Source organism: Sus scrofa, chromosome 1, assembly GCF_054392235.1.
Source record: "Sus scrofa isolate SSC_HxYL_T2T_F1_AM1 chromosome 1, Sscrofa_HxYL_maternal_Yorkshire_Landrace_v2.0, whole genome shotgun sequence".
In the NCBI taxonomy this organism is placed as follows: domain Eukaryota; kingdom Metazoa; phylum Chordata; class Mammalia; order Artiodactyla; family Suidae; genus Sus; species Sus scrofa.
Window position 1 is genome coordinate 30,536,963 of NC_139383.1, and position 14,910 is coordinate 30,551,872.

The 14,910-nt window shown below is 38.5% G+C and overlaps 1 protein-coding gene across 42 annotated transcripts in view; it reads right to left on the reverse strand.

The window, feature by feature from the left end:
* EYA4 (EYA transcriptional coactivator and phosphatase 4) overlaps positions 1 to 14,910 on the reverse strand; it is a 314,555-nt gene that overhangs the window by 255,728 nt on the left and 43,917 nt on the right. The gene's annotated exons all lie outside the window — the stretch shown is intronic.

The following is a 14,910-nucleotide window of genomic DNA, read 5'->3' on the forward strand; positions in this document are numbered from 1 at the left end:
AGGTTATTCGCCAGAAACTTAACTAACCAGAAACTTTTAAGAACTGAATATTCTAGAGACAGGCTGGTCTAAATATAAGACTCTATCAATAAAGCCAACTGATTAATACACTTCGTTTTAAACCTTTTTTGTCATATTCCTTGAGCCAGGACTTTGAGTAGCCATTCTCTGGATTTTGATGCATTAACGTTAATTTTCACATTCAACTTATTATAACATGTCACAGATGTACAAATCAGAACACTGATAAGACACAGTTGGTATTTTGACACGTGGTAACATTTAACAACACACGTTCAGAATGGAGTGACTTCATTTATAATAATATGATGTCTATGCCCTTCTGAAATATGTTTAAAAGCCATGGTAATATATGGAGGGTGCTCAGAACTGTGCTTGGCACAGAGTTGGCTCCTCACAGAATAATATCCAATTTCTCATAAATTCTCATCAACAATATCAGAGTTAAGGCCATTTCTCCCAATAATTACTACAAATATTTTATGGAGCTAAGTAAAAACACCTCATGAATATGGTATACACTGCGTTTTTTTCTTCCCACCAATTAGTCTAAGAACTATGAATATGTATAATAATCACTCATATGACAGAGTAGTAACAATTTTTAAGTGAGATATTCACTCCCTATAACACAGATTTGTTACATGTGTGGTCAACAGAATTATTTGCTCTTATCAGTGAACTCTCCCAATTAGTGTACAAGCCTCAAGGAAATCTACTACTATAAACCTCCTTACTAACCAGAACACTAAAAACTGCAATGGTCAATAAAGCATAAAATTTTATCCTTAGCTTTGAGGACTAAGAGGTAGGCATCATCACAGGGATACAAGGTTTTATAACCTTTTCAGAATGTATTTTGGCACCATTTAAGCAAGATGCACACACTCTTTCACCTATTAATCCCACATCCAGAGTTTTATATATAGGAATTTGGGGAAGATATACAGAAAGATATACAAAAATCATGACTGCAACATTCTTTATAACAGTAAAAACCTGAAAGCAACCTAAAGATACATCAAGAAGGGAAAAACTCTAAGTATAAAACATTCACACACTGAAGAGAAATACCTCATGATATGAACTAATGTGGAAAAGTATTCAAAATACCGCAAATCACGAGCAAATTTTAAGACAACTGATGATCCATCTGGCTTAAAAATATAAAATAAAAATACGTTAGATCCTCATGAAATTCTTACATTTACCCATGTATAGAAAGGAAAAAAAAAAGTCTGAAAGGAAGCACTTTGACTTGATTTGTGGGAGATGCAGGAGATGGATAAAGTGAGAGACATCTACTTTTTTTCTTTTAAAGATATCCACATTTTTAAACTTTTTAGTCAAATGTAACATACACACAGTAAAATATGCAAATCAAAAGTAGACAGCTGACAAATTTTTATCAAATCAATACCCCCTGGTCACAATCAATCAGACTAAGATAAAGGATACTGTCAGCATTGCAGAAGCCTCTCTCCTTGCCTCTTCCAGCCAAGCCCTTCAAAGGCACCTCTTATTATATCTGTTTTAATATGTAACACAACATATGGATGACTTTTGTTTATCGTCTCTTTGTTTTTTAAAGGCTGATTTAAAAAAATCTTGCTTCAGTGGCATGAAGGGCCTTTTTTTGGACATTAAATACACTCAACAGTGTATTCGAATAACTCAATTCAATAAATATATTGATCATTTTCAGTGTCTTTCTGGTGTACTCTCAGTTATTCCTTATGACAATTTCACGTGACAAGTACTGCTATTAGCCCATTAACACACACACACAGGCGGCAACTATGACTAAGCAGCTCAGTAAATAACCTCCCCAAAGTTACACCTCTGCTGAGTGGCTACAGGGCCCAGATGGATACACACATAAAGACTGTCCGATTCCAGTATCTGCAACCCCTTGTCAGGCTCAAACAAAGAAATATAAAGGCAGCAAGCTGTAGAGCTGGGAGCACTAAACTCTGAATAAATCACTTAATGTTTCTAATCCAGTATTCATTTGCAAAAGAGTGAGGTTAAATTCCCCTTCTGATCTGATTCTCCGATAATAATGTGACCTATTAAAATGCAGAGAAAATAGGCTTCATCACAATGCAATGCAATCACATACTGCATTCAGAAATGACTCATACGAGGAAATAAAACCACAATTTTCAAAACTATTGGAAACAATAATTTCAATTTAATGTTATTTTTGGACACAAGAGGGTTTTTTTTTTCCCCTAAATAAGCAATTTGGTGGTTTTGAAGGGTCTTGCTCATCTTTTTCTGTGGAAAGTGCCTGAAAACAAACCACGAGAAACTAAACAGAAATGTTTCTTCCTAAATGGTGCCTGAAAAAAGACTGCATTTCTCTCACCAAAAGGCCACATACACTTTTCACTGATATCTCTAGGATTGTTGGGCCTTCTCCCATATTTTGAAACACTGACCTAAACAAATACAGAACATGCTTCCTCGCAGATGAAATCTACAATTCTGAGAGGTAACAATTCTTCAAAATAACATGACATGTATCTCCACAGAAATCAACCAAAGTTCACTTCTGGAGGAAAGTGGAAGTAGAATGACCATGAACCTCAACCGCAATCTGCCTTTTCGATTCCAATGTATTCCAAATACCAGTTGATGCCGGCCCTATCTTTTTTTTTGCTAGAGTACCAGTAATACTTTGGTACAAATGAAGCTTTAAATAAGTCAGAGTGAAAAATAACCAATAAACAAACTCCCATGACCATGTGCAAAAAAGAGTCCGTTTTCAAAAACAAACAGGATTCCTTCTTCGTAGCTGTCTGGTTTGGGATCTATGTCTTTTGAAGACACACAGGGAATAGGGCAGCTAGTGTATTTCCATGAGTACCCCAGGCACAGGGGCTACAGAGGGGGAAGGACACGGCCTCCCCCCTCAGGGACTCTCTAGAAGACAGACTCACACATAATTAGCCCCAGTACAATGTGCTTTTATGTTAATAGCCCAAATAAGGTGCCACAGTATTACAGAGAGAAAAGAATTAATCCTGCCTGAGCCTTCAGGAAGGCTTCCCAGAAGAGGTGATGTTTGAGCTAAGCCTTGAAAGACGAGTAATTTTTTTTTTTTTTTTTTTTTTTGTCGAGTTAGGCAGCAAAAGGAAGAGGCAAGTAGGTTAAGGGAGTTGAGTCAGTGGAGGACAAGGGTGGCAAGACTATCCCAGGGAAAGAAAAGGAAATGCCTAATTGCATTTTATGTCACAGAGCATTCATAAAAATAGGTAAGTCTTTGATTCATATCCACTGTACAAAGAAATCAACCTGAGAAAACAGATACGTGACTTGTGTCTCGGCAGGGTGAGGGGGTGGGTTCCCTGATTTATGAAACCAAGAAGTGTTCCTTTGGAAAAACAGAATTTCTGGTTTACTAGCTATTCTTCAATGACTAAAGGGCTACCAGACTTCCTGTTCAATGTCAGGCATCAAGTGCCTGGATGGACTCAAGGCTTGCTATGCCTTCTTTGGACTTCATGTCAATGCGTGGAGCAAAAAACTCTCCTCTACTCTCTGAAAACTCATAATTTAAGTCCTTGACTTATAACTCCCACCTAACCCCCCTGGAAGGGCCTTCCTCTGTCACTGGGTTACCCAGCACCCACTTCATCTCTCTGCCAACAAGTAGCTGCAAAGATGTCGTCTTCTTAGAAAACAGAAAGATATTTTTGGTTACTCACATATTCATAGCCACTTTTCCCCCTTAAGAATATATTTCAAAAACTAAAGCACAAATTAAAGGAAAGACAGAGACAGATAGACAGACGGGGGATGGGGGGTGGGGGGGGGTTGTTTTCAAGTCCCTCTGCCCTGCCTGCCTGAGCATCAATTAGTAAATGATGTGAAATCCCTGGGTCTGTCTGACTGCTTCCAGGTAACATGATTACCTGCTTAATACAATTAAAGTCAAGTCACTAAATTAGACAATACATATGTGTGGAATTTCAAGTATCCTTATAATCACTAGTGAGATAAAAAAAAAAAATTCTATACTGTTTAGACCTCATAGGACTATCAGTCTAATCATGTATTTATAATATTGTTTCATACTTCAAAATAATTTTCACATTCAACGCAAAACTCGTGTAGACAAAATTATCCCCTCACACTTGTTAGTGTTTTATGTTCCCGTTTTGTTCTTCTCACTAATTTTCGAAACATCTTTCATACACACCTAAACTAGGCCAAGGGCAGATGTAGTACTCAGACAAGTCACATCTACTTACAGTCAACTGCGTATCAATTCATAGACAAAAGGTGAATGTCAAGATTAAACCTATAGAATGAGAACATAAGCTGGGGATCCCATAAGTCATCAAAGGAGTCTTTACACACAATAGGTTCACTTTTACATTCTTCAGACTGTACCAATATTATCAAACTCAAGATCCTGAAATCGTGGCACAAACTGAAAGCTAAGACACACTTCGTTTGAAACGTTCTCATTACAAATGAGCAAATGACTTAACTGATAAAGTATTCTAATCTTCAGCAGATGTGATTATAGATAATACTTTGACAGCACAGACTAAAAAAAGTAAAAACAATTCTTATTGCTAAATATGTGATTATAGATAATATTTTAACTTTTGACACTACAGACTAAAAAACGTAAAAAAAGTTCTTATTGCTAAATATTTATGGGAAAGACAAGGAACTGTCATTATTAAAAATGAATCAAACATAGCTATTAACAAGGAACAGTAAGAATAACTTTTAAAATAGAATAACTTTTAAAAAATCACATAGGTGATTCAAATAAATATATACTTCCAACCTACTTTCCTAAGTATTCTGCTCCTCCTACTCATATATTGTGTCCAGAAAAGGAAAATATGCTGATGATAGTTAATCTGTATAAAGTTATCTGTACAACCCCTCCTTATAAAACTTATCTATCAACACAGACCAGTAAGAGTGGTTTGATAGTTGTGTTTAAACTTAGGAGGAAGGGGAGTTCCCGTCATGGCGCAGTGGTTAACGAATCTGACTAGAAACCATGAGGTTGCGGGTTTGATCCCTGGCCTTGCTGAGTGGGTTAAGGATCCGGCGTTGCCCTGAGCTGTGGAGTAGGTCGCAGAGGCGGCTCGAATCCTGTGTTGCTGTGGCTCTGGTGTAGGCCAGTGGCTACAGCTCCAATTAGACCCCTAGCCTGGGAACCTCCATATGCCGCGGAAGCAGCCCTAGCATAAAAGGAAAAAAAAAAAAAAAAAAAAAGATAAACTTAGGAGGAAGGTATGAAGGCTGTCCACACTTGACTGAAAGTAGAACAATCCTCTCATGCAAGATGCCTAGGAAGATTTTGACATAATGTATCAAGTAATCTTAAGATCGACTTTGGCTGTGGGTTCTCAGCAGGAGGCAATTTTGCTTCCAGAGACCAAATGTCTGGAAATGCTGTTATACTAGGGGGAGGGTGCTACTGGCATCTAGTGGGTAGAGACTAAGGAAACCGCACAACACCCTGCAATGCAGAGGGTGGCTACACAGACACCTCCACAACAAATTATCCGGCTCAAAATATCAATGATCAGACTTTAAGAAGTACTGGTTTAAATACACCGAGGGATTCAGGCCCAGGAACAGTAGTAGGATCTTTTTTTTTTTTTTTTTCTTTTAGTATATACAAATGCACCTGGCAGTACTTCCAGGGAAGCAGTGACTTCCCCTCCTTCCTCAGCCCTACTCTGCCATACTGTCACATTTGAATCCAAGGATCAAATGATCCAGTCTGGAAACAGAGATGCTAATGACCTCCTACTGTCTCTGCAACGATAAGAGTCATAACTATGTTTTTTCTTTTTATTAAAGTTAGTTCATTTACAGTGTTGTGCCAAGTCCTGCTGTACAGCAAAGTGACCCAGTCACACATATACATATATACATGCCCTTTCTTATATTATCTTCCATCTTGGTCTATCCCAAGAGACTGGACACAGTTCCCTGTACTATATAGCTATCTTTAATGTTATCTTTTAAAAAGTTTACACTGAGTACAAGATCACGGCCGACTGAGAATTATACAAGCTCTTATAATTGGTGCCTTCAGGCTGAAAAAAAGCAATGGGGAAAGCAAATACTGGCTCTATAACAAGAGTACCACAATCAAATGTTTTTATAGGCGCTTAGAGTAGTTGAGGAGCTGCACAGACACAAGGCTTTAAAGATCTAGATTACTATATGTGAAAGTATTTGGTAAAAGAAATGCTGTCCAATGTAAATGACCCAAACTGAGTTTTCTAATGTCTTCTCTTTTGGCTCCAAATACAGCCTCAGATTTGCCAAGATCACCCCAGAGTATTAAATTTGTATTTGGACCCCTGGGGACTCATATTAAGGCCCCCAGTCTATGACCCCAAAAAGGACTTTCAGCTCTAAGTGTCTCTGGAATGTTTTGGAAAGATACTCCAATGGAAGGAACACAATCATATCCATAATGTCTAGGACTCATATCAGACACTATTCTAAATGTTTTATATATATTTGTTGAATCCTCATATGAACTCCATGAAGGGTGTTCCCTATTACACATGAGAAAACTGAAGCAAAACCAGTTTACGTAACATGCTCGTCATTACAGAGTCACTAGTGTCAGAGCTGGGGTTGAAGCCCAAGCAGCCCAGCTCCATATCCTTTGTACTTGACCATTGTATTACAAAAAGAAGTGGGACCCTCAGATTTCAAATACCAAGAAATACCCACATCTCCAGAGATCTTCAGTGTCCTTGGCTTATCCACTAGATTACTGATATCCCAATGAGCATGTGCAAAATAAATACATCTCTATATCATCACACCCACACACATAAGCTGGGCCTGGATTCAGAGATGCAGTTCTACTGGATTAAGACCAAAAATCCCTAAGGTTGCTCTTAAGGCTGTCCTGACTTGTAATGGTCACAGCTGTTCCTGCTGCTCCCAATACTGATGGCAGAGACTGTCCAGTGCCACCTGCCTTCATCCCCATTTCCTTCTCTCAATAGGAATTCACTGTCCCCTATCTACTGGAAATATAGAATGGCAAACACTGGTCACAGCCTCAGTATATTCTCCACCTACAGCAGGATTTAAACTCACATAACCTACTCCATTTCAATGTGGCAAGTGCTGAGCTCAAGATGGAAACTGGGTGTTTGGGGAATAAAGAGAAAAGAAACATCCAACTCAGCCTCTGGTGATCAGAGGAGGTACCATTGTGCATCTTGAAAAAGAAGCAAAAGAGGGAGTTTTGGAGGAGGGAAAAGATCTCTTCCAGTAGAAAAAACCACCTGCACCAAGGAATTAAGTGGGGGGGTTCCCACTATGACTCAGCAATTAAGCGGAGGAGTTCCCAGTATGGCTCAGCAGGTTAAGGACACAACGTAGTCTCTGTGAGGATATGATTTCGATCCCTGGCCTTGCTCAACAGGTTAAGGATCTGGCGTTGCCTCAAGCTGCAGTGTAGGTTGCAGATTCGACTCCAATCTGGTGCCGTGGCTGTGGTGTAGGCCGGCAGCTGCAGCTCCGATTCAACCCCTAGCCTGGGAACCTCCATGTGCCGCAGGTGTGCCCCTAAAAAGAAAAAAAAAAAAAGGAGAGAGAGTGAGAGAGAAATGAAGTGGAAATGACTAGGGTGTATTTGAGGACTGCACTTTTCCATAGAGCCGGAGAAGAGATTTCTTGTGAATGGCCGGTGAGAGGTGAGAGGGGAAACTTGAGCAAAGTCCTCAGCATGAAAGGCCCTGTAGGTCTTGCTAAGAGTTTTGGAATTCGTCCTATGAGCAGCAGAGAAATTTTTTTTTTTTTTTTTTTGTCTTTTTAGGGCCACGCCTGTGGCATGTGGAGGTTCCCAGGCTAGGGGTCTAATCAGACTGTAGCCACTGGCCTACACCAGAGCCACAGCAATTCGGGATCTGAGCCGCGCCTGCAACTTACACCACAGCTCACAGCAACACCAGATCCTTAACCTACTGAGCAAGGCCAGGGATCGAACCCACAACCTCATGGTTCCTAGTTGGATTCATTTCCACTGCGCCACAACAGGAACTCCTGGAAATCTTTTTTTAAGAATTCTAAGTCAAGGAGAGACCTTCTAAAAATTGTGAATAAAGATGGTTGAACATTCTCGGGATGGGAAGAGAGTCATGGAAACAGATCCTGTACAGACCACAGTGGTCCCCCAGGAGAGACAGTCAAGATATCACAACCATACACTTTACAACAAAGACAATATGACAGAGTGTGTGTAGGACAAGTGTCCCCTAAAGCTAACATGATAATCTGAGGATTAAACCTATGAACTCGGTTACCAGGGTTAACTCACCAGGTTAACCATAATGGTGTGTGCCAAGAAAAAGTAGACCTCATCATAATAACAGACTGAAAGTCCCAAAGTCTTCAAAATTTTCCAAAGTGGAAAATTTCTACTCGTTTCGCTACATTTTTGGTACCTCTTCTGCAATGCTGCTAATGAAAATGCATTTAATAAGCATGTACCATGTGCCCAGAACTTTGCTAGGTATTTTCCTGAATGAAGTTTTTAAAAACTCAAGTTGATAACTGAGAAGACAAAACAGATCTAAATTGTCTTCTCGGGTCAACTACAAAAAACGAAACAGTAGCGTCATCTTAATATCTGAAGTTCATGCACAAAATTTCAATAGCACCGATGTTCTTGACCTACTCACTGTGATCTGCATTTGTAAGTTACCTACTAGAAGCACAACTGGAGATTACTGAAAATCGGCAAAAGGAAATTTGAACATGCCTCACCCACCTTTGATTAAATTTAGCTAGCATTACTTGATTCATCATCATATGTAAAGCCATATTTGCATTAAAATAGAACATTTTAAGTGAAAAGAATTACCTAATTCAGAGACCTGTGGACTCTCCAAATCATCATTGCTTTCAATATACGGACACCTGAAGTTAGAAAAAGTCAATCTCTTTGTTGGAACACTCAGGTCTTTTCAAATCTTCTAACATGAGGGAGTTTGGAGTCAGAGGTGAAATGCAATGAATAGATCCCTCTGCTGGGGATATGCAGAGGCTTGTGAATTGCGTACATGACCTTGCGGAGAATAAGCCTTCCCAGTATGTCGTGCACCTACTTGATTAAGGATTGAATTTCAAATTTAATGCTATTGCTTTTGTGAGTAGAATTAAACTTAATGGTATATGAATGCAAATTTTTATGATTTAATTGGAGCCTTTCATAAGAAATGTCCCTTTCATTTTAAAAAGGAAGGAGGAAAGAATAACAGAAACAGGAGCAATGATTTACCTGGAAATCTAAGGTCAAGTCAATTTACGCCACTGCTGATGTTTCTTCACAGTCTTTAAAGGAAAAAAAGATGCTCTCATAAAACAAACCTTTGCAGGTACAAATCCTATGTGCCTTATTCAAATCTGCAATTCTATGTGGGAAACATTGTGACTTTTTATTTTTCTCAGAACTGAACTAAAATAAAGTTGCAGATTAGTTAATAAGAATATTCAGGTTACCCTAGGGTAAACCGACACCCCTTCTGCTAAGGAATTATACTGGAGGATATTTGAGGGTTGTTTATTTTTCTGTTTTGGGTTTTAGCAGATGACACACTAACATACTTTAGCAGATACCCAAAATTAACCCCTTTTGTTAGAAGACTGGTTTTTGGCAATCTGGATAACCCTTACAGAGATAGATGGAGGCGCCAATGGTCAGAGGACAGCATTGGTGAGTGATTCGCAGGCCACCCATGTCCTGTGTCACTGAAGAAGGCAGTGGATGTTTCTCTAGTGGGCATAGTGTCAGCCTTCTCTTGGACAAAGGGATCAGTTGCTAAATATGTAAATCCAAGTGAAAACCACTGCTTCAGTGAAAAATGCATTAAAGTCATAAAACCGATTAGCAGCAGCAAAACTAACATGCTCACCTAAGAAAGCCTTAAAAATGCAAAGTAAGTTGAAAGTATTTCTGAAAGATGAGTTCATTAAAATTTAAACTTGCCTAGAGTCATCACACAGTCCTCATTAGTTGGCTCAATATGAGCATGCAGATCAACCAGCATTCAATCTTAAAACAACAGGACAAAAACTGTAAAATGGATAACATCATTCTAAAGGATGAGGCCTGAAAAGCAAAGCACAATTCTACAGGGAAGTGGAATATTTAGAAGGTCTGGACATACGTTCTTGACACCTGGGAAACATTCTAGAATACCAGTGTCTCCAAATGTAGTCATTTGCCATCCACCTTCATGATTTTGGCTATTTTAGCCAAGCACTTGTTCACTGTTACTTAATATGCTTCTTTAAATAGGTGCTTTAAATTTTTTTCCTGCTTCAATCCTTTTCTGGTCTTGCCTTAAAATAAACAACATTATCCAGGAAATTATAAGTTTAATATGAAATTTCATGTATTTTCCTAAAATCCTTGGCAACACACATATAACTAACACTATCAAAATAAAATGTTTGTTTGGTGCCACCTAAAAGGAACTCCTGGATGACTGGTGGGAGCAACTACCTAACGCAACGTTTAAGGACAAGGGATCTGGGTTCAGGCTGCAGAGCTGAGATCCTGGCTCCGCTCTACTGTATGATTCTGTCTTCTCATCCATAAAATGAGAATAATAAAAGTGCCTAACTGATGGCACAGTTGAGAAGAGTAAAACTGTCGAATCCACATAAACACCTTCAAGTGTTTTGCAAAAAGTTAAATCGTAGGTAAATGTCAGCTATGATATGATGATGATGATGACTGACAATGAAAATAATGATTAATTACACGGACAGAAAGGTCACCAATACACAAAAACTGAACTGACAAGTTTTATTTTAAAATATACTTTAAGATCTGAATATACTTAAGAACATATACTTTGGATATGAGATTTCAAGATGGCTAGTCTATATTGCTTTAAAGCAAGGTCACGTTGAACACATTCAAATGTGTTCAGAGCAATCAGATTTTGCCTAAAAATTTCAATCTAAAAAAAAAAAAATACCTATGAAAAGATATTTAAAACCCCTAACAGGATAATATGGTTCTTTCTCTCATGACCCAGATCTACATAAAAGTTTACCTACTGTACACACATAAAAGTTTTTTAAACATATGAGTTGTTCTATTAAAACATTTCACATGGGGGACAAAAATTAGAATTCCGGACATTTTAACATGGTGTTACTCTTCATCAGCCATGCACCGAAATCTCAGGGTGAGAAAAGGGCCAGACCACTGCTGAAAGTATCGAATATCAAACTATACTATTATGTCAGTGCCCTAAGATCAATTAGCACCTTTCAATGACAGAAAAGGTTACAGTGAGACGCAGAGGTACACTTTCTGAAACTGTTTTAAACCACCATATAAATGTGGTTTTGATAACTCCAAATGGTTTCTATTTTTAAATTCATCTGTTTCATCTTTTCTTCAGGAAGAGGGAGAAGGAGTTAGGGGACTCAGGGTAGTGGTATTTATTTTCAGTACCACTGGACTAGTAGAAACATGGATGGGACACGCTAAGAATCACAAACTTCAAGAGGAAAATGGCGAATCACCAAGGCCTATCCTCATGTGCAGAGCTACAAGCAATATTAGGTGACAGGAATGTTTACAAAGTCTTCAAACCTCTTAAAAGTAATCAGAGTTGCTTACACTGCTTCAGAATATGGGATTCTTGTTTATTTTCTTCCACTCAAGTTCAAACTAAGTGAAGCCAAGTTCAGCTCCACGTATAATTTTCAGCTCCACGTATAATTTAATGACTATTCTCTTCGGTGTCCCTCACGGTAAAACACATCGAACTGCAAAACGCAGTCTCACACATACTGCAATTAAATACACCACTGCATCCCACACACTGCTACAGCAAGGGCCCGAAAGAGCATGCCACTTCTTAGACCATAGGGAAAAATTCATGAGAGGGGCAGGTACTCTGCAAAGTCATCCTATTCCTCCCCGGTGTTGATTGCACTCACCCAGTAACTGTTGTAATAAAATCCCCCAGTGGTAATTTCTGAATACAATTAGTTTAAGAGATTCTACAGGGAGACACGCAGGAGAGTTTAGAATATGTAAGAATAATATCCACTTGAAAAAGAAACTGTCATGATTATATTCTCACTGAAAACAAAAATAAGGTGTTTCATAGATGGTCTGTTCAGCTCTTCAATGAGAGGATTCGGTACATCTACTTTTGATAACACACTCTTCTGTTTGTTTCTTAGATGAGTGATCTGAAATATTTACAACCAGACAGTACCTAATTTTAGGTTTTAAGTGCTTTAACAGCTCGGTGAAATATGACCAGCAGCTGCAATACAGAACTATGGTGAATAAACTTCTTATAAAGGGGGGCCTGTTTTTACTGAATGTTCAGTGTTCCTGCATTTACCCAACAGAAAAAGAAAAGATAATGAAAAATATAATAAATACTTGCATTCTTAAATTACTTAACATTTCACTAAGTCTTGAAAAGGATTATCACCCCTCTTCTTGAATTCTGTATAAAAAAAAAGTGAGCTTCCACAGGGTGAAATAAGTGTAATTTTTATTATTTGAGAGTTAGAATGTGAACTTTCCAACATTCTGGCTTCTTATAACAATAGTGATGTTTTATCTACTTTTCTAAAACTTCAGGATAACTTAATTTTGCTGCACAAAGTTTTTAAAAATGAAAAACCAAGCCACATAAATCTATTTTTAGACATGGCATCAGTCATTTAGAGCTTGCAACAGAGATTGAAAACATGAAACTGGACACTCTATTTCCCGTGGCTATGTAAAATTTATTTACACCTCAAATCCATAATATAAATAAAAAAGAAAGTCTAAGAAATGGAGGTCTTATTTTTCTTTTGTTTAACTCAGAGGTTTCTTAAAAGGAAAAATAAATTACAGCAAAATGACAAACTACTAAGCTGCCAGTCTCCTCCCCCAAAGAGAAACTTTTATGCAAAGACAACTGGCTTCTATAAATCCTCCAGAATGCAGCATCTGTATTTCTTAATAAGAATAATGATTGTTTTAATAAAAATTTCTTTTTATACAAATCTTAGGGTTCAAACAATTTTTAACTTGAACATATTACTTAAAATAAATATTCTCTAAATATGTACATGTGTAAAATTTTTCACTCTGTAAAGGAAAAAGGAAGTGTCTAACATCTAGTAAAATACTTATTCATAATAAATGAATAATCAAGTATATCCTTTTATTTCAATTATAACTGTGAAGCAACCTCTATTATGGTGGCTTTAAAAGGGTAAAGCATACTACTCTCAGGTAACTGGCAAAGGAAAACTGGCTTTTGAAAAATCTATTGATTTTAGACATTTACTTATTATGAAAGACAAGGAGATAGCCCTAATAATCAGAAGGAAAAAAAACAGCTTTCAAATAATCTAATTATATTACTTCCAAAGCTGCAACTGTCAGAGGTTTTAACTGTCTTGTACAGTCACTTCTAAAAAAATGGTTTAACTCTGACTGGCTTACAACCTTTAATGAGGTGGAACAAACTATTTTTATGGTTTATAATAACAGCAAAAATGAATATAGTTCTATCTGCATTTGGTACTGTTGCCATAAAAATCAGATTCTGGCAGTCTAGCTCCACACAAAATAGTTTGCCTCTTCTTATCACTGCTATCTACTTCTCAGGATAGTGTTATAACACACCCTACTATGGATCAAATATTTTGTTTTAGGAATCTCTCCCCGCTCTCTTTCGTGGTTTTTTGGTTCTTAGCTAGCGACTGACCACAAATATTTAAAAAGAAAAAAAAAAAATAAAAGGGACCGTTTCTGCTTAAAACCTAATTCTATCCGGGAAAGGTTATCAAGCAGAATCCTAGTCCTGAAGAGGTTTTTAAAATAAAACCCAAAACAACCCAACTGGCAAAAAACCATCCTCAGTTTTCAGTACTGTCACCTACGCGTAAATCAAATTCCAAGAGCTATAGAAGCTGAGCCCCGCGGTCCTTAAACGCTCCTATGACTCCCACCTAAGTCCCTCAGGAGCGCGCACTGAAACTGACAGACGCCCGAGAGTGCAAAAAGTGGCCGCGGATAAGAAGAGAAACAAAATGCATATTGGAGAAGATATGTTTCGCTCCATCAATTACGTTGATCCCAGGGTGCCAAGCCAAAAGGGGTAAGGGAGAAAGAAAACTGTTAAGTATGAGCTCTTAATGTGAAACCTAACCTGTTGGTTCTCTTAGGTATCAGATTTTGGAAGTGTCTGGAATGACAGCCAGGGAAGCAAATTAATGGCCAACGGCCCACTGGGTTTGAACACGAGACTCCTGTTACCTCCTCACAGATCAAGTACACAACACACACGCACACGGAGGTGCTCCACGTGGAACTGCTCTGAAACCAAAACACACGCCCCGTCGCTATTCTGCACCTTGGCAGAAAGGGCTGAGGGACCAGCACCTTCCTCCACCGCCCTGGAAGTAGGATTCATGAATGACTCTTTGGCCGCTGGGCAGTACAGGGGACAGAAGCCCGCGGCAAGGAGAGAAAAGATCGTCTCCAAACGACACCCTCCTACATACACTCACCCAAAGCACAAACCCTATTAGTTTTCAAAGGAAGGGGAAAGAGAGGTGGTGGTGAACGGGGGACGCAGCCACCCCAGATAGAGAAGGTATGACAAAAATTACACTGCGCTCCCTGGTTTCGCCACCGCTCTGCCGCGGCACTTGGTCCCCAAATTCCCTAACAGCTCCAAGCTGCTCTGAATAATGTTTGCAAAACAATGAAACATCTCGAAAGTGCTACTAAACGAAAGTTCTGGCTGCTGTGCTGCGAAAAAGAAAATAAGCACACAAACGATCTACTTCCAAATCTCTCTAAACGACACTAAAGCCGCGAACCGT